The 19,932-nt window shown below is 41.2% G+C and overlaps 1 protein-coding gene across 1 annotated transcript in view; it reads left to right on the top strand.

Moving 5' to 3' along the window:
• The first annotated feature begins 2,627 nt into the window (after window positions 1-2,627).
• SPARCL1 (SPARC-like 1 (hevin)) overlaps window positions 2,628-19,932 on the top strand; it is a 53,132-nt gene continuing 35,827 nt past the window's right edge. Inside the window, exon 1 of the mRNA XM_010833787.1 lies at window positions 2,628-3,317. The gene's annotated coding sequence lies outside the window, so the exon portion shown is untranslated. The remainder of the gene's footprint in view (window positions 3,318-19,932) is intronic.

Here is a 19,932-nt window from a genome sequence, read left to right as displayed (position 1 = left end):
AGGTTCTTAACTTCATGGAATCCCTTGGGGGAGGGGAGGTTCATGGATGGACTTTAGGAGCTTGGCCACAGCTTTCACTAGGGTAAAAGGGAGTCCTAGCATTAAAAGCTTGAAAAACCACCAACTTTGAAAAAACACTTCTAGGGCCTGACTTTTGTTGGATCCTTCTGACAGAAGCTGATTTTATGTGGGTCAGTTCATATGCAGGAATGTAATAAGCTCCTTTTTATCAAAGTTCTCCCATCACATTGAGATACTGGATAAGTGTCTAAATCCATTCCACAGCTCCATCTGTTAGTGCGGTATTGGAGTAGGCTTATTGTCCTCAACTTCATGAGCTGTAGACTATTTTAGAAACAACAATTTTAGAAACAATTAGTTTGGATATCTGCCCATAAGCATTCCCAAAATAAAGTCATACTTAGATATTGTGGATTCAAGGTCCTTTTTAAAAAAATACACACACTCTCTCTTTTCTCTGTTATCTAATTGTAAGAAATACAATGGGTCTTTTTAATCATTTAGATTAATAAAACCTAGAGCAAAATCCTGTATAACTGAGAGTCAAAATTCTCAAGCTTTGCCACCTACAAATTCCTTAGGTACATATTTACATTTGAGAGATAAATCCAGTTTACTCTAACCAAGTTATTTGTTATGTTAACAGATTTCTGTAAGAAATTTTATTAGGATCATTTTGTAAAAACATAAAATATCAATTTTAGTATTAGAAAAAATACTTTCCTCGGTCAAATCTTTTCCCCACAGCCCTCCAGCTGAAACTTTCCCTACCTTCTCATTGAATTGATGTAATTACCTGAAACCAATCTCATGAAGCCATGTCAAACAAACAGGGAATGTTGTTACAAGAAGTTAACATTTAGGTCCCAGAGAAAATCTCCTTTAGCCTTTCCAGGTAAAATCTTCAGTAACGCTTGTCCTTCAGTAACGCTTGTCCTGTGTACCCTACAGGGCTTCCCGGGTGGCACTAGTGGTAAAGAACCTGCCTGCCAGTGAAGGAGACTTAAGAGACATGGTTCCTTCCCTGGGTTGGAAAGATCCCCTGGAGGAGGGAATGGCCACCCACTCTGGTATCCTTGCCTGGAGAGATATCCCATGGACAGAGGAAGGAGCCTGGAGAGCTACAGTCCATGGGGTCGCAAGAGTTGGACACGACTGAAGTAACTTAGCTTGCACACACGTCCCCTGAAAGAGTCCCACCACACCTGAGGTCCTCGGAGCCTTTGAAGAAATGGTGCCCATATCTCCCACACTTCTCAGACCCAGAGATGTGTGCAGAGGCAAAGCAGACCAGAGTTTAACACAGCCCACCCCTCTGATCCTTCTCTGAGGAGACTGCTCACACCCCAGACCTTGGCTAAGGAAAAACATCCCATTGTCTGAGGCAAAAGGACATCACGTCATTTCATCCTGTGCCTCGCAAGGCAGTTTGGAACAAGCGATCCTGATTGCAGAGACTTTGAGACAGTTCCCAGCTGCACCGTGACTTGTTTGCAGTTCCTAGGCAACTTGCCCAGTTTCCTCTGCTCCCAAATTTTCCCAACTGCAAAACTGAGATAATTCTTATTACCTTTCTCTTGCAGTGATCTGAAAAATAAATAGGGCCAACGTGACTAAAGACAATTGAGGGCGTATTTGCCTACAATTACAGGTGGGGTTTTTCTTTCTTTTTGATAATGTTGTTTGGCTTTTGTACTGATTTTGGCATAAACGTAGTAAAATTTAAAGCTACTTTAAACTCTGACCTACCTAATGTCAATGGAACGTTCACATTATGCCAAGCACTTCGCTAGGCACATGGAGAAAACAGAGGAACGTTTCCACCCTCAGGGACCTCGCAGCTTACGGAGAAGGAAGTGTTAGAGCCTAGATATTGTGTAGTGTCAGTCAGCAAGGTAGCTGGGTTGGAATCCTGCTCCACATTCTACGAGCTAGAGACCCTGGAAAAGTCACTCAGCTTCACCAAGCTCCCGTCTCCTTATGTAAAGCATAATCACTAACATTTGAGGGTCTACTGGGTGGCAGGAGGTATTTACCTACTTAGGATGCAGAACAGCTGCCTGAGATGGACACTATTATCATCTCCTTATCTGTATCCACATCTTATAGATAAGGATTCTGAATCATAGAGACGTTATGTGACTCATCCCAGGTCATACACAGTTAGGAACCAATGTGCAAACCCACGCGGCGTGACCTCAAACGTGCAAACTTTCCCACCAAACCACACTATCATCGAATGGACGTGATGGTCACTTCATGTAGACTGGGCAGGATCAACTGAGACGGGTGCGTAAAAAACTGTTAACCAATGTCTGACACATAACAAATGTTCAATAAATGTAGAAGTTGCAGTGGAAGAGATGAGACACATATAGAAGTAAGGAAAATGCTAAGTCTATTTCATGGGAAAGCTCCCTCTTACAGATCAATCATTATACAGGGGGTTATGGTAGGGAGTTCTGTTGCGGAAAGAATGGTTTATGAATTGCAACATTTCTGGATCAACATACGATGAAGGAATAGTGCTTCATATATATGTAAATTTCTGAAGGTCATCTTTTGAAAAGGTTAAAGTACCTGCAATATCCTGCTGTTAATAAATTCAGACGCATTCGTGAGAACAGTTTTTGCACAGGGGACATAGAAAATGCATCTGCTACGATTATTCTTTCCCCTTCTTTAACCCCCATCCCCCCTCCAATTTCCTTTAGGAAGAAACCACAGCATGGAGTCTCTTTTCAGTCTCTTTTAAAATTTAAAAACCCCCAAAAAGAGATCCTGCTTGTAAAACCTTTCAGAGTTGTTTGAAAAAGAGAAGGGGGAAAAAAAAAGGCATAAGGAGCCAAGTGCTTATATTCTGGCCAAGTTATGAGCCTTTGAGAACAACAGCTTGAGGGGAGGACAGTTAACCCCATTCTCTCGGGCAGAGTGAGCTCCTTCCCACGGGTCTGCACTGCCTGTGACGCTCAGCCCACCCTCGCCCTCCTCGGGAGAGGCTGGACCGCCGGAGAACTGCGGGAATCTGCAACAAAAAAAACGATGACAGTCTGAAATACGTCCCAGTGCCAACCTCCGAATTCGTCCGTCACCTCAGACCCTGACGAGTTGACAGAGCAGCAGAATTTCAACTCCAATAGACCTGAATGTGTTTCTGGGCAAAGAAGCAGAGCTAAACAAGGACAGAGATTTAAAGAATATTGGGCATTTGTCAAACTTATTTCCAGGCTGTGTGCGAAGACAGGATTCAGCTGCAATTTTCTGCCAAGGCTCTGGGTCCAGCCACCTACCTGAAGGTAAATTTTAAGAAGTTTACTGTATTGACTTAATTGTATTTGTTAACCTAGTTTGCATGATCAGACAGAGAGGTCTAATATTTTTGCCTAATACAAAGCCACTTGTTAACAACAACAATGAAAAAAAAAATCCTTTTGCATGATTTACAGAAAAACTACTTACTAGGGAATTTTAACACTAGAATTCATGTTTCCTTTTCTTCCCCATGGTTAAAGAGCAAATACTAATAAATGATGCTTAGAAATGGAAAAATATTGTTGGCCAGACTAGCATTCAGATCTTGGTGAAGTCTGAAATCCTGAAATGTGTTTTGCAGAAATACTTGACTAACTGTATTAAATAAATCAAAAGGAAAGTGGTTGTTAAAAATGAACTTTCAAATCAAAGTAATTTGGGTGTTTTCCCTGTTTAAATTATCTAAAGTTATTCAATCATCACCACTGTCCCAGTCTTTTACCTAATAGCAATGTAGAAATGGAACATTTTGCTTTTCCAAAAGATAAGAAAATTTCTATAGTATTATATTCATCTTTGATCATTTCTTTAGTTATTGTGACTATTTTTTTCCCGATTTCCTTTTAGAGTTTTCTGACTCAGTGTCTCTTGTCTCCTTCCATTATTTTTTTAGGATGCATACTCACATACACAAAATTCCTAATTCCTAATAATGTCTTATTTAGGAAGAGATAAAGGGGGAAGGGAATCAAAGAGCTAAAAAATTATCATAACTCCTATATTGTAAGGTATATTCATTTCTGACTCTGTCTTCTAAAATAAAACAATAATGCAAGCCATGCTCCCTCATTCCTCCTGGGAATTAGAGGTCACCTGCAGGAGAAAGCCGTGCTTTCAACTGCAGATCAACACTGTTGATCTATAACCAAGAGGTCTTGCGGAGAGTGTATCCCTTTTGAACTGCCATTAATCTGCAAAGAGGTTAAATATGTCACCTTGGCATTATATCCGAGCTCCCCTCTGGCCCAGGGCCTAAGTACACTGAATAGAAATGTCCACTTGGTCCAACTCAGCAGAAATCCTTTTTTTTTTTATTCTCCCCTTTCTCGTGGATATCAGTCTTTTTCAGTTCACAGCTTATTCAGCTCAACCCTGATGGTTATGACTATCATTCACTATGACTATTTAAAAAAAAAAAAAAGGACACCCCTTTCAGGAAATATTTAAGTTTGTATTTCCGTCCATCCAGTAAGATCCAGCAAAGCACAGCAGTGTGCTCCATCTGCTGACCACCCAGTGCTGCTTTCCACATTTTGGAAAACAATATATACATGTTATTAGTGAATCTTGTTTATTTTCTTTCAGGGAATTTTTGTACAGCCATTTAGCAATTCAATTCCTGGGCTTTCCTTTCCAGATCCTTTGGTGTTTAATCCCCAATAGGCACTCAGGCACAGTTTCACTTATCAACTAAGTAAAAATAATAAATAGTGATGACAGAAATGAAATGAATAATGATGTGTCTGGACAGTTTCAAACATTTTTCATTTCATTTCCTCTCAACTGCTTGTTATTTTTATTCAGTTGATCTGTAATGTAAAACATTGCTATTTTATTTAAGAAGGTCCAGAATGTGTTGGGAATCTTTTTCCCCCAAGAATATAAATGATTATTTTTCAAACTCCACATATGATTTTGGAACAACCTCCAGTGAAGGAGAAGGAAGCCCCAGAAATTCAGAGGAACTTCCCCTGTAGGCCTGGATGCCCAAGGGATGTCCAATTAGGCTAGGAACTGGTTCACACAAGGCCCACAGAGCATCTTCTCCCAAGGGCTGTGCTTACAATGGTGGTACCACCTGAGGCTAGCCTGATTTTTATCTTGGGCATTAAAAGATGGTCAGAAGTCTGGGGAATAGAGTGTGTGGTATGGTCTTGACTGATTGTAGGGAGATGGTGTAACAAAATGAGTAAGATCATGGGCTCTTTAAACATACAGATCTGGTTTACATCTGGGCTTTACCAGGGTCTGTGACTTTGTGAAAATGACTCTTTGATCCTCAGTGCCCTCATTTGCGGAAATTGGGGTCTTAAAATTAGTTACTGCCTTAGCAATCTGTTGTGAGAATTGAGAGGAAATTAGCTATGCCTGATACATTTGAATCAATCTATCGATCATAACTAATATGAATGGAACTCTGTAGAAAGGGAATTTATTCTAGGTTTTCCCTCAGGATTTCTTCCTTGTAGTTACACACACTGTAAAATAAAATGACAATGCCAGGTCTATGCCTAGAAAAGTAGGTAGAGCATGGGTTTCAGTGTCTTACACACCTGAGTTTAAATCCTGACTTCTGCCTCTTACAGGCTATGTGAGCTTGCGGGGTCACATCACACCTTCTGGACTGAATTTACCCATCTGTTAAGCAAATAGTGATAATAATGCCTCCACTAGGGTCGTTGTAGGATTTAAATAAGGTGTTTTTTTAATGTCAGGTGCAGCACTTGGCAGAATACTAGACACACAGTGAAGAAGTTTTTGTTTTTGTTTTAATTCATTTGTATTGAAACATAGTTGCTTTGCAATGTTGTGTTAGCTTCTCCTGCATAGCAAAAGCAATCAACCGTATGTATACATATATCCCCTCCTTTTAGATTTTCCTTCTATTTAGGTCACCGCAGTGCGCTAAGTAGAGTTCCTTGTGCTATGTAGTATGTCCCCATCAATTGTCTGTTTTATACAAAGTATCAATATTGTATACAGGTCAACCCCAATCTAGTGAGGAAGTGTTTGATTACACACTTGGAATAATTTTTCTTGCAGTAAAATTGGGGGTCAAGAAAGAAATATTCTTTGAATTTTCTTTTGATCCAAAGAAATGGAAAAATAAATAAATCTGACCCTAGTGAGTTCCCTTGTGTGTGTGTGTGTTGGGGGGGAGCAGTGGGGGGAGAAGCTCAACATAAAGTATTACTGCTTTATCAATTAGTTGCTTCATAATGGCCAAGTCAAGTGAAACCAAAGTGAGCTTTCTGTTTCAGATTGCTGTTAAGAGGGGTGAGACGAAATAGGGCTTTGTGCTCAAATCTGTTTTATTGGCTACTTGGACAGGAGAGAAGGCCCCAACATTTCTCCTTTCTTATCTTTTCTAAAGGCAAGAATAGGGGTTTTGACTTGCTCTTAGGGGTTTGGTTTTTTTTTTTCTTTCTTTCTTTCTCTAACTGAAATTCACACGCCAGGGTTTGGGTTTTGTTTTTTGTTTTTGTAAACCTCTCCCCTATGTTCCTAGGACCAAAATGTCAGCTGCTTTTTCTGGCTACATGCAGCAGGAGCCTCCTGTCGTCATAGCAATGAAAGCGTATAGAGAGACTCGAGTTTCACAACCCTCTCTGTGAAATCACTCTGAGTCGGCTTTGAAAAGCCTTCTTTGGAAATGGAGCCTCCCGTCCTGGCTTCTTTCCTTCCTATTATGCAACCAACTTATGTACAGCAACGGCAGTAGCCAAACATTTCCTTTAAAAAGTCAGTGAATGGATGTAAAGACAATGAACAAGAAAGTCACTAAATGGTGACCATTGTACTGTGGAGTGCAGGGAGCAATCACCAGGAAGGCCAAGGAGGAAAAAAAAGCAAGGACCTCACTTTCTAGCACAGGCTGCACATCCCACAACAGAGCCATTTTCCGAGTTCCCACTACCGCCTCCCAGCTTCACCATGAGCTCACGCAAGTGGTTACCAATCAAGAGGATACATGGGCAGGTTTCCTGGAATCCTGGCACTCAGACTCTCTAGATTTTTATCGTCTCCACGCTTCACCTCATCCTCCCATATATAAAAGAAAGATAATAGTGGTCATAAATTTGTCATGGGAATTGCATGAGCTACTGTGTGTAAGACTCTTATTAAAGATTCTGACCAGTGGAAAAGGTTGGCTGTGAAGCCCCCCAAGCCTCAGTTTCCCCTGTGTCTTAAGTGGGAATAACAGCTAATTCATAGATTGTTCTAGGGTTCACTGAAACAATGGATGGAAGTGCTCAAGAAGTCGTAGCTCTTTTAATACTCTTCTCATTAGGTCCAACCCTGATAAGAATGACCTTTTTGAACCTTGAATTTCCCAGTAAGTAAACTGTAATGAAAACAGGCCTCAGAATTGTCACTGTATAAACACGAACCCTTGAGTGTCTTAAGAGAATAAAAGGGAATAATTGAGGATTTTTACCTTTATAAAGAGTAAAAAAAAGTCTTCTCATCTTAATTAATGCTAGGGCAAAAGATATCAAAGCACCTTATCTTTCATTAACATGCTTTTTTTTTTTTTTAATTTCTGGCAGATCAGTGGTTAAACTCTGTGCTTCCACCATAGAGGGCACTGGTTTGATCCCTGGTCAGGGAACTAAGATTCTGTTGCCACATGGTGCAGCCAAAAAAAAAAAAAATCCATTTTAGTTTCCTCAGTGTTGAAATATTACTTATTTCTTCAGGTCATGAAACAAATAATATTTTTATCTTATGTCTCAAATGACTAATACGATGGCATCACCAAATCAATGAGCGTGAGTTTGAGCAAACTCCAGGAGATAGTGAAGGACAGGGAAGCCTGGTATACTGCAGTCCACGGGGTCACAAAGAGTTGGACACAGCTGAGCGAATGAACAACAATTCTGTGTGAAATGCCTGGAATACTACAGGTGCAAACAGAGAAAGATTATGTTCTTGTAGCACTTACTCTGTAGTTAGGGAGACAGGTATTAATCAAATCATTGCAGTAATAAAAAGTGGAAAAATATATATTTTTGTTAGGAACATATATATGTGTGTGTGTATAATTGAATCACTTTGCTGTACAGCAGAACTTAACACAAAATTGTAAATCAACTAGATTTTGATAATTTTTTTTAAAAAAGTATCTTTTCCCAAACATAAAGTGCTGCTAAGTCACTTCAGTCGTGTCCAACTCTGCGCAACCCCAAAGACGCCAGCCCACCAGGCTCCCCCGTCCCTGGGATTCTCCAGGCAAGAACACTGGAGTGGGTTGCCATTTCCTTCTCCAATGCATGAAAGTGAAAAGTGAAAGTGAAGTTGCTCAGTCGTGTCCAACTCTGTGCAACCCCATGGACTGCAGCCCACCAGGCTCCTCCGTCCATGGGACTCTCCAGGCAAGAGTGCTGGAGTGGGGTGCCATTGCCTTCTCCGAACTAAAGTGACCTCAAACAAAAAGTCACCTTCATTTTTCTAATGAGAAGATCCTCAGCCAAAGTCTTTGGCCAGCCTAAGTGCACAGATGGATAATATATTGTAATGTATACCTAGGACACTTACTCTATTGTTACAAATACGTTATTTTAAATCTCATATCATTTTAAATATTTTATGCTTCTAAAAATAATTTTTTCCATTCTCCTATTTCATGAAACGACATTGTTAAAACTCTCTCTGTGCATCTTTAGCATCATTGTGTTCACTGGATCGACTCTGTAATTATCTAAAGAGAAACGTGCATCAGCCATCTTCTGCAGGTCACTTCTCAGAAATCTGCTGAGTCTGCAGATTTGAGCCCCAGGCATAAATTCTCATCCTCTGGTTATGATCTCTACATTTAATGACCTTCTATATGACTTTTTTCCAGTGCTCTTTAAAGGGCTTATTTAAAACCACCTGAGTCTATAAAGTGTGGTTTTCTAAAACTGTGTGATTCCAACACTTGCAAAAATGAAGTCATGCCTCAGGAATAATTACCAAATCTGCCTTAAATATCTTCATCTCCCTTTTTCTTGCCCAGGTGACCTTCTTAAGATCAAAAATAAGCCTTGCTTGAGATCGTTTCAGGCTGTTTGCCTGAAATGGTGCTTTGTTGTTGAAAATGAAATAACTGAGATCATGACCTTTCATGTAGGAGACATCAGAAGTACTAGAATCCCTCTTTTCTGCAAATCCCTCTTTTCTGTGGCTTGATTTGGGGCAGGGGGAGTTTGTATTATATGGAGCATGAATTGTGTATAATTATATGCTGATTACTAAGTGTTAAGAAGGCAAAGCACCTTTGTTCTAAGAAAGTATATAAGGAACCTGACCTCCACTCAAGGTCAGTGATGGCTTCCCTTGATCCAAAGGCTAAACAAAGATTAACACTATGAGAACTGTGTGTGCTGGGCAGTGGTGGTTGGGGCAAGTGGTGCTGGCAAGAGAATTCTGAGTGTGTCAATACTTCGTGCAAAGACCCTGTAGCAGGAGGGATCATGGGATATTTGAGGAACAGAGAGAAGGCCAGCTCCTCTGTGGGGAAGGGGCAAGGCAGTGGGAGACATGAAGCCTAAGCAGGTCCCCATAACACCCTTTCCCTAAGCACTTAAAGTATTTATCCTCTGCTTGAGTCATGATTAATATTCAATTCTGGTTAGAATTGAAGATCCAATGGGTATGAACTGTATCTATCCCTGCCTAGAATCCCATAGTTGTTGTTTTTGTTCAGTTGCTCGGTCATGTCCAACTCTTTGTGACCCATGGACTGCACAATGCCATGCTTCCCTGTCCTTCACCGTCTCCCAGAGCTTGCTCAAACTCACGTTCTTTGAGTTGATGAGTCGATGATATCAATCATCTCATCCTCTGTTGCCCTTTTCTCCTCCTGTCCTCAATCTTTCCCAGCATCAGGGTCTTTTCCAAAGAGTCTACTCTTCGCATCAGGTGGCCAAAATATTGGAGCTTCAGCTTCAGCACCTGTCCTTCCAATGAATATTCAGGGTTGATTACCTTTAGGATTGACTGGTTTGATCTCCTTGCAGTCCAAGGGATTCTCAAGAGTCTTCTCCAGCACCACATTTTGAAAGCATCAATTCTTCAGTGCTCAGCTTTCTTTAAGGTCCAATTCTTACATCTGTATATGACTACTGGAAAAACCATAGATTTAAATATATGGACCTTTGTCGGCAAAGTGATGTAGGTTCAATTAGTCAAGAAGACAGGCAGGTGAAGGTCAGAGCCTTAGAAATGTCTGCATCTGTGAGTCTGAGTGTATCATACACTGGAAGGTCTGAAACACTTTGATATCAAATGATGATTCAGCAGAGATCTCGAAATAGAAAGCCATCTTTCTTAATCCTTCAGATTACTGTAACACCCAGATACAGAGCTCTCCCAAGAGATTCACTAATACTTTAAAAGCCCTGAAGCAACAGAATTAACTCTGGATCAGGTAACAACATGTATACCTTAGCCAAAATGTGACTAAGGGATTTGCTCTCTGATAACTTGGCTATGTGTAAAGGCAGGATGGAGGAGAATGTTCTGTTTGAGTCTGATTATGAAATATCTATAATAATCATTTTGTTCACTCCATTTCCTTGAAGGGAAATTTTTCCATAGCTGTAATAATTACTAAAAATAGCAGCCTACAGTCTTCCCCTGATATAAACAAACTTCACCAAAGATACCTGGCCTTATTTGGAAGTGTGGACATACATATGCCGGGAAACAAGATTCTAACAGTAAGAAGAAAAGTAAAGTAACAGGGCAAACGCTCAGTGCAAACCTCTCCTTTTTCTAGGGCATATGTTATGTCGTGTTCAGTTCTTCTTACTTCCGATGAGGCAAGATGATCAGATCAAGTAGTCATCATCTGCCTTGAAAACCGAAAATGGTAAAGGAAGTTTCCTAGGTCTCAAAGAGAAGGAGTAGGACTTATAAGTTTGGCGGAGGCGGCCAATGAAGGAACCAACAATGGTAGAGTATATACTGGCTGCCTGAGGATCTCGAGTCAACATGAGAATTCAATTACAAAATCTCGAAAGGATAACAGAACTAAGATTTCCAAGGAGTCGACGTAGCCAACACAAGAGATGGAAAAGAGTAGACTCCAAGCCCATTCCTAACTTTAAAGGCACGGAAGGCCATGTTTCCATTCCAGTTCAGTGGTCAGACAGCTTGTCAACACTTAGGAGAAAAAGAAAGAGCAGGGAGATAAGAAGAGAGAAGAGATACAGAAAGATTTGGAGTACCCCATGGAGATAGATGGTTGGAGTTAGTAGATTTATATGGCAAGGCAACAAGCAGGACTTTAAAAATAAAATGTGACATTTAAAATGTAAATTTAAACTCATGTTCTTTTTTTAAAAAAAAATCTATAGGAACTGAAAATAAATCAAATACAATACCTACTCTGACCCAATCCTATTCCAATTTAAATTTCTAGAAAATATTATGGAAACTGAAATGGAACCAATACAAATAAGAACTCAAAATGAACCACAGAGCCCAAAATGTTTTCTGGCTGTTTGTGTAAATTCTGTCTAAATCTAGATGGAGAATGCCAAATTCTAGAATATGCCAAACTTTAGGTGCCCTTGCCTTCTCTAAGAAGTAGAACTTTTAGGAAACCCAGAGACAGAGAGACCAAGAGTCAGAGGGCTTCACTAGGAGGAACGTCCTATGTTTCCTACCAAATGCCAAGCAATATTTAGCTATCACTTGCACTGCTTTCTACCCTCAACCTGAAGGACCGCACACTTAGTCTTGGAGACCAGAGCTGAGATCACTCTGTCAGAGGTCAAGGGTGGCTGACACTCACATGGCCCATTCTACCCGTTCCTTTCAGACCAGTCTCTGCAGGCTTGGCTGGACTACCCTTCTAGCTAGAGGGAAGATTATTCAGACCCTTTGCTGTTTTTTCCAGTGACAGAACTCATAGACCTGCTGAGAAATCTAATTACAATCTCCTTTCATGGTGAAATCCAATTACAACCTCTCCCACAGTGAAAGCTAATCCTTTAGATACAAAAGGAAACTCAACAAAGCTGTTTCAGACTTGAGGATGTGTCTATGTCCAGTCTTTTCTCTTAAGCAACTATGCAGAAAGGTTGCAGTGACCTTGACCTGCCTTGTTTAGGAACAATGGTCATTCTATTACTACTCCCATTCCCATAAGAAGGAAAACTATGTTCTTATTTGATCCCAGGAGTTTCTAAACTCCTGTCTCAAGGATCCATTACTTGAGCAAAGCAAATCCTCCACGTGCACATTCTTGATTCTGCAAAACGACTTCTCTTTTTGAATGTGGAATGTCATGTCAAACAAGAAAAAAAAATGGTGAGTTTATAGTCAATATCTTTCTATAATTTTTTCCTGACATCTTTTTTAACATTTATTTATTTTCATTTCTTTATTTGGCTGCTCCAGGTCTTAGTTGCCGCATTTGGGATCTAGTTCCCTGACGAGAGATAGAACCCGGACTCCCTGCATTGGGAGTTCAGAGTCTTAACCAATGGATGGACCACTAGAGAAGTCCTTTTCCTAACATCTTTAATGCCCAGTGCCACCCTTTCAGCCAAATCATTCCCTTGAGGATAATGAGAAACCGCCATGCTGCTTGAAGAAGGGTCACCCCAAAATCCTAAAACTTAATTGAGATAAATAAGACATTTCTCAAGATAGTCATTTATGGAAACACATATTTTACAAATACCTGGCAAAAGTCTGTAATTGTTGAAACAATGAAACTACCAACCACATTCCAATCACATCATTATTGCTACCACATAATCACTCTAGTCCACCGAATAAGTGTAAGACCCAGATTTGCAGCCTAGCCCCCAAAATGGGCAATATTTTTAGAAGGAGCATCCAATCAACTTGCAAGTTTTTTTTCCAGTTCAGTTCAGTTCAGTCACTAAGTCGTGTCCAACTCTTTGCAACCCCATGAATCGCAGCACACCAGGCCTCCCTGTCTATCACCAACTCCCAGAGTTCACTCAGACTCACGTCCATCGAGTCAGTGATGCCATCCAGCCATCTCATCCTCTGTCGTCCCCTTCTCCTCCTGCCCCCAATCCCTCCCAGCATCAGAGTCTTTTCCAATGACTCAACTCTTCGCATGAGGTGGCCAAAGTACTGGAGTTTCAGCTTTAGCATCATTCCTTCCAAAGAAATCCCAGGGCTGATCTCCTTCAGAATGGACTGGTTGGATCTCCTTGCAGTCCAAGGGACTCTCAAGAGTCTTCTCCAATACCACAGTTCAAAAGCATCAATTCTTCAGTGCTCAGCCTTCTTCACAGTCCAACTCTCACATCCATACATGACCACAGGAAAAACCATAACCTTGACTAGATGGCCCTTGTTGGCAAAGTAATGTCTCTGCTTTTGAATATACTATCTAGGTTGGTCATAACTTTCCTTCCAAGGAGTAAGCGTCTTTTAATTTCATGGCTGCAGTCACCGTCTGCAGTGATTTTGGAGCCCAAAAATATAAAGTCTGACACTGTTTCCCCATCCCTATTTTCCATGAAGTGATGGGACCGGATGCCATGATCTTCATTTTCTGAATGTTGAGCTTTAAGCCAACTTTTTCACTCTCCTCTTTCACTTTCATCAAGAGGCTTTTTAGTTATCGTCTTCACTTTCTGCCATAAGGGTGGTGTCATCTGCATATCTGAGGTTATTGATATTTCTCCCGGCAATCTTGATTCCAGCTTGTGTTTCTTCCAGTCCAGCGTTTCTCATGATGTACTCTGCATATAAGTTAAATAAGCAGGGTGACAATATACAGCCTTGACGTACTCCTTTTCCTATTTGGAACCAGTCTGTTGTTCCATGTCCAGTTCTAACTGTTGCTTCCTGACCTGCATACAGATTTCTCAAGAGGCAGGTCAGGTGATCTGGTATTCCCATCTCTTTCAAATTTTCCACAGGTTATTGTGATGCACACAGTCAAAGGCTTTTGCATAGTCAAGAAAGCAGAAATAGATGTTTTTCTGGAACTCTCTTGCTTTTTCCATGATCCAGCGGATGTTGGCCATTTGATCTCTGGTTCCTCTGCCTTTTCTAAAACCAGCTTGAACATCAGGAAGTTTTTTCAAGGGGTCACTTATTTATTTATTTACTTTTGGCTCTGACAGGTCTTTGTTGCAGTGTGTGGGCTTCCCATTGCGGTGGGCTCTCTTGTTGCAGGGCACAGGCTCTACGGTGTGTGGGCTTCAGTAGTTGCAGCTCCCGGGCTCTAGAGCACAGGCTCAATAGTTGTAGCTCATGGGCTTAGTTGCTTCAAGGGATGAGGGGTCTTCCCAGACCAAGGATTGAATTCATGTATCCTGCTCTGGCAGGTGGATTCTTTACCACTGAGCCACCAGGGAAGCTCAACTCATAAGTTTTTAATTGCATATGAGCAGAACAAGAACACATAAATGCTTTTGTTTTGTTCTGTTCTGTTATATAATAGGGTAAAGTTTACCATGGGCTTCCTGGGTAGCTCAGCTGGTAAAGAATCCACCTGCAATTCAGGAGACTCTGGTTCGATTCCTGGGTAGAGAAGCTTCCCTAGAAAAGGGATAGGCTACCCACTCCAGTATTCTTGGACTTCCCTGGTGACTCAGACAGTAAATAAACCATCTGTGAGAGGCCTGGGTTTAATCCCTGGGTTGGGAAGATCCCCTGGAGCAGGGCATGCAACACATTCCATTATTCTTGCCTGGAGAATCTCCAAGGACAGAGGAACCTGGCGGGCTACCATCCATGGGATCACAAAGAATCAGACACAATTGAAAGACCAAGCACAGCACAAAGTTTACCATAGTTTCATAACACTGCTATGACCAAAGAGCTAATAAAAGTAAATAAACAAGGATAAGAATCCAATATCCAGAGTGACCCTCAATAGCCCCCAAAGTAATGTATTTTTACTTGATTCAAGTTGAGTTACCTAATTATCTATATAAAATGATAGAGACACAGAGGGAAGATGACCTAAAATCTACAGAAGTCAGAACTGATCTTGATCATGGATCAAAGAAAACCTGTAGCTGGTTTCAAGGCGTCATGATTGGTCAAGTCTTCATACTGCCTCTATTGCTGTTGCTGTTTATTCACTAAGTTGTGTCCGACTCTTTGTGACACCATGGACTGTAACCCTCCAGGATGCTCTGTCCGTGGGGTTTCCCAGATAAGAATACTGGAGTGGGTTGCCATTTCCTTCTCCAGGGGATTTTCCTGACCCTGGGATCAAACCTATGTCTCCCGCATTGGCAGGTGGATACTTGACCAGGAAAGTCCCTCATGCTGCCTTAGCACAGTGGAATCATTTTTAACTCTCAAACCATTTGTTCAGTAGACTTTGCAGCCTTTTATTGGGGACCAAACAACTTTGAGCTAACTCTAAATCGACAAAGCATTCTGTTGGAATTCACAAGGGACAAAATACAGATGCCGAACCCCGAGTGTCTTCTTTCCTTCTCTTTTTCTTCCCTGCTTCCCGGTTCCAGCACACATAACAGCAGGCTTTTAAGGGGATGTAGATTAAGCTCTTTCTAGGACAACATTTCAATGATTTCTAAAATATAGGCAGAGAAAACTATGGGAAGCTTTTGTTTTAAACCAAGAGCTTAGAGCTTTTGGCATAGACTTTGGCATTCCCAGTGGTCTTGCATCAGTATCTTTTTAGATAAGTACAGGGGGACAGAGAGGTAGAAAGTACCAGCATCATCTCACCTATAAAAACAGATGATTGATGTCTTCCTGTGATAGGAAAACAATGCAAAGTGATTGATTTCAAAAATAAATGTTTTCTTATAATTTGAAAAATAACCTGGGTAAAAAGTTGGAGATTACCACGGCCTGAGATCTGGATATGATTAAATTCTTTTCTTTCTCAAAAGGTGACACACAAAATTCCAGCCCATGCTGCCTCTAAATTTGATTTTTGTTGTTTTATCTTTCCCAAATCCTGTGTTTAGATGGTGGCCACAGTAAGGTCTGACGTTGTGGTCATGGCTGGAGGTGGCCAACTCACCTCATGCTTCCCAGCATCTTGTTAGAGGGGTTAATATCTCTAGAGATCCATAGCCAGTTATTGAATGCGGTGTGTACATATCAGTGCCATGAAACCCAAAATAGCCATTGTCCAAAAACAATTAACAACGGATTCCCTTGTGCAGTATTTTTCATCCAAGATACAATTTTGTTTTAATTTGGATAAGTAGATTACTCTTGATTGGGCAAATTTCTACCCATTCTGGGACTAATCATCTAAAACCAGTGTTTTTTATAAATGTTCAGTCAGCCTAAGCTAATGAGTTGTGTTTCCTTTGGTGTGGGAAAGGAAAAGAACAAAGAGACTCATTTACTTCCCAAGTCTCCAGATTAATCCTGGTGTCAGGACATTCTAGAGACTGCATGAAAAGGGAAATGGAAGAGTAAAGTGAAAAATGCCACGTTCCAACTCAAAACACTCCCAGAGCTAATTGCCCATATTTCTTTCTAAAATTCTTCTATTCTATAACACCTTCAAATCCTGTGTGAAATCATTTTAACTGAGTGCTAATCACATGTAATATCTTGTAATTTTTTTATTGTCTCCAAAGATAAGGACTGATATGTTCCATTTAAAAAGAAATATGTGCACTTGCTAAGATATGTAAGGGAGAAAAAATTTTTCCTCACCCTCTTATGTTAAGTAATTGCGGTCTGCAAATTAAACTGACCAAATACAGATTAATAGGAGAAAAGGGTTATTCCCACATATAGAAAAGCCAACAAAGGTTCAGTTCAGTTCAGTTCAGTCACTCAGTCGAGTACAACTGTTTGCAACCCCATGGACTGCAGCACACCAGCCTTCCCTGTCCATCACCAACTCCCAGAATTTACTCAGACTCATGTCCATTGAGTCAGTGATGACATCCAACCATCTCATCCTCTGTCGTCCCCTTCTCCTCCTGCCTTCAATCTTTCCCAGCATCAGGGTCTTTTCCAATGAGTCAGTTCTTTGCATCAGGTGGCCAAAGTATTGGAGTTTCAGTTTCAGCATCAGTCCTTCCAATGAACACTCAGGACTGATCACCTTTAGGATGGACTGGTTGGATCTCCTTGCAGTCCAAGGGACTCCCAAGAGTCTTCTCCAGCACCACAGTTCAAAAGCATCAATTCTTGGGCATTCAGCCTTCTTTATAGTCCAACTCTCACATTCATACATGACTACTAGAAAAACCATAGCTTTGACAGACCTTTGTTGGTAAAGTAATGTCTCTGCTTTTTCCTTAAGCTGTTAAAGGCTCACCTACCTAACACAGTGGAAGAAAGAAAAGGGAGAGAAACAGCTTCCATTGGAAAAACAAAAAGGTTTCTTTAGGAAGGACAAATAGTTTTTAGAACAAATGAGATAAGAGTTTGTGATACTTTTCTATAAAGATACAAGTGGTTTTTTGGTCTCCTTCAAAGTCATAGAACTCCCTTGAAGGGGAGTAGATCTTATGGTAGATTCACTCGGTCTCTCTTCTGGGAGTAGAAGCCACACTGAAGAGGGAATTTATATGACAGTTCTCACTTCTCAAATTTTCTGTTTGTAGTTAAGCAAGGGAAGCTCTGAGAAGGTTTCTTTTTGCTTCTATTGAATTTCAAATGTCTTCATCCTAATAATCTGTATACCAACTCTAGGATTCTGAGTGTGTCCTTATAGCTACTATAGGAAGACTTGAAACAGGGCAGGACAGGGGAGCAGGAGGAAGTTTTGTTGGCAGTGGATCTGAATTATATTTAAACCCACGAATCCTAAATTTGAATCAAAGACTGTGTGGTTTAAAGTCCCAGCAAGGAAATGATGGATCCAGGAAGGAAAACTGAATTTGTGGACTTGAGTGTGTTTCAGTCGTGTCTGACTCTCTGCGACCCCGTGGACTGTAGCCCTTCAGGTTCCTCTGCCCATGAGATTTTTCAGCAGGTCCAGGGAATTTGAGAAGAGTGAAATTAAGGGGTGATTTACAAAGGAGTGAGCAGAGCATAGCGAAGTCACAGGGGTTGTAGGAATAGACTAGTAAGAGCTAAACTTGTATGAAGCAGGGAGAGGAAGACTTTTTGAACTCAGAAAATGCTGTGTGGAGAGGGACACTAATCTTCAGGTGAGGGACACAGTCACCAAGAGGATGCTGAGAATATATATTCCCTGATTTACTCTCCTCCTTCCCTCCAATCTCTCCTGACAATGCACCCCATTGGCTGAACCCAACAGAAACCATCATGCAAGAAAACCTGCTGATGCAGTTCACACAGGCCCTGGGGCAGCTCAGGACGAAGAACACTGGAGAGTGGGTGTGGAATGAATCTAAGATGTGTGGATGTTCAGAAGAACAAAATCTCTTCCCAATGTGGGAAAAGCAGAATGCACAGCTATAGACCAGCTGTGTCTTCTCCTTGCTTGAAAGAATTTTCTGGAACATCCCCTCTGACAGCATAAATAAGCCTAGGGTTTTCACCCTATTTTCAAAGAACTCCCCAAACCCCAGCCACGAAATCCATTAGGGTTTATTGTATCTGCGGCTTTCACAGAAGGCAGATAAGGAGTAACGGAGCACCACGGGGTGGGCAGTTGTTCTCTGATTCAGCATGTTGGCCACGTGACAAGCCACTGCGACCATGAACTGAATTCTGAAGGGACTTCTGCTTGGAGTGAGTGCTTTCATTAGCAGTTCCCAAAACTACTCCTCAAAGCCCATCATTGTTCCCCAACACCATGAGAATGAGGTTACTTGGAACTGTTCTTAGGTATGACTTGCTGTTTTTCTTAATCCTGGAAAAGAACAACCCCAGTGAATGAGTCTTGGTACATTCACAGAGCCGAAAGCACTTGAAATTCTTTTCCCAACTAGCTGAACTCAACAACCGACTTACTCTGTTAACAAAAGAGCAGAGACAATTTCCATTGAATCCAAAGAGGTTTTATGTGCTGGTAGAGTTTAACTAATAAGGAAAATTCAAATAAGAGCAGTCAAAGGAGAAAGCTAAGAACCTGGCGTTGAGAGAAAAGACATTCCAAGGAGGTTGAGAACAAAATAAATTAGGGGGTTGAGAGAGGAACTAAAGGCAGGCAAAGAATAGGATTAATGTAACTGATCACTTCAGGGGCTAGGTCGGCTTTGAAAGGTGACTCATCATGCTACTAGCCCTAGGAAGCAAATCACTTAGATATTAATTCTGTTATTGACAAGTGCCACAGGCCTTCAGGTGAGCCATACTCAGGAGTGGATTCAGAACTTGTGAACCAGAAGTTGACACAACGTGTGGGCCCTTCTTTTTTAAAAATAGAAAAATTGAAAGTAGGCATAGGGTTTTGTAAGAAGCCTGCACAAGTAGGGAGCCCTAGAATTTGAGCTTCTTGGCTTTGTGGCACATCCACCTCTGACCATACTCAGAAGTCTGTGCTTCAAAGGATAGGCAAGAAAAGGGAGAGGAATGAATAAATGTAACGTATGAGAAACCCCCACATTCACAGAGAAAGAGGAAATTGACAAATATCAGAATATGATTTGAGGAAAGAAAAATAAATATGGCCCAAGTCATTTCTTCCCTACATCCCAGGGCAGGGAGGGGTGGCGATTTTCCAGAGGACTGTCAAATGCCTCAGGAGGAAAACAGAGCACTGCCTCCAAGGGTCCATCCCATACGAAGCTATGAAATGAGACCGAGGTTGCTCCATGTTTAAAGAATCCACCTGCCAATGCAGGAGATGCAGGTTCAATCCTTGGGTTGGGACATCCCCTGGAGGAAGAAGTGACAATCCACTCCAGTATTCTTGCCTGGAAAATCCCATGGAAAGAGGAGCCTAGCAGGCTACAGTCCATGGGGTCGCAGAGTCAGACATAACTTAGTGGCTGAGCAGGCACACACGAGATTAGTGAGTGGTGGATG

This window comes from Bison bison, unplaced genomic scaffold, assembly GCF_000754665.1.
Source record: "Bison bison bison isolate TAMUID 2011002044 unplaced genomic scaffold, Bison_UMD1.0 scf7180017863888, whole genome shotgun sequence".
Taxonomy (NCBI): domain Eukaryota; kingdom Metazoa; phylum Chordata; class Mammalia; order Artiodactyla; family Bovidae; genus Bison; species Bison bison.
The sequence above is the reverse complement of the archived record's forward strand: the minus strand, read 5'-3'. Positions and strand labels throughout refer to the sequence as shown.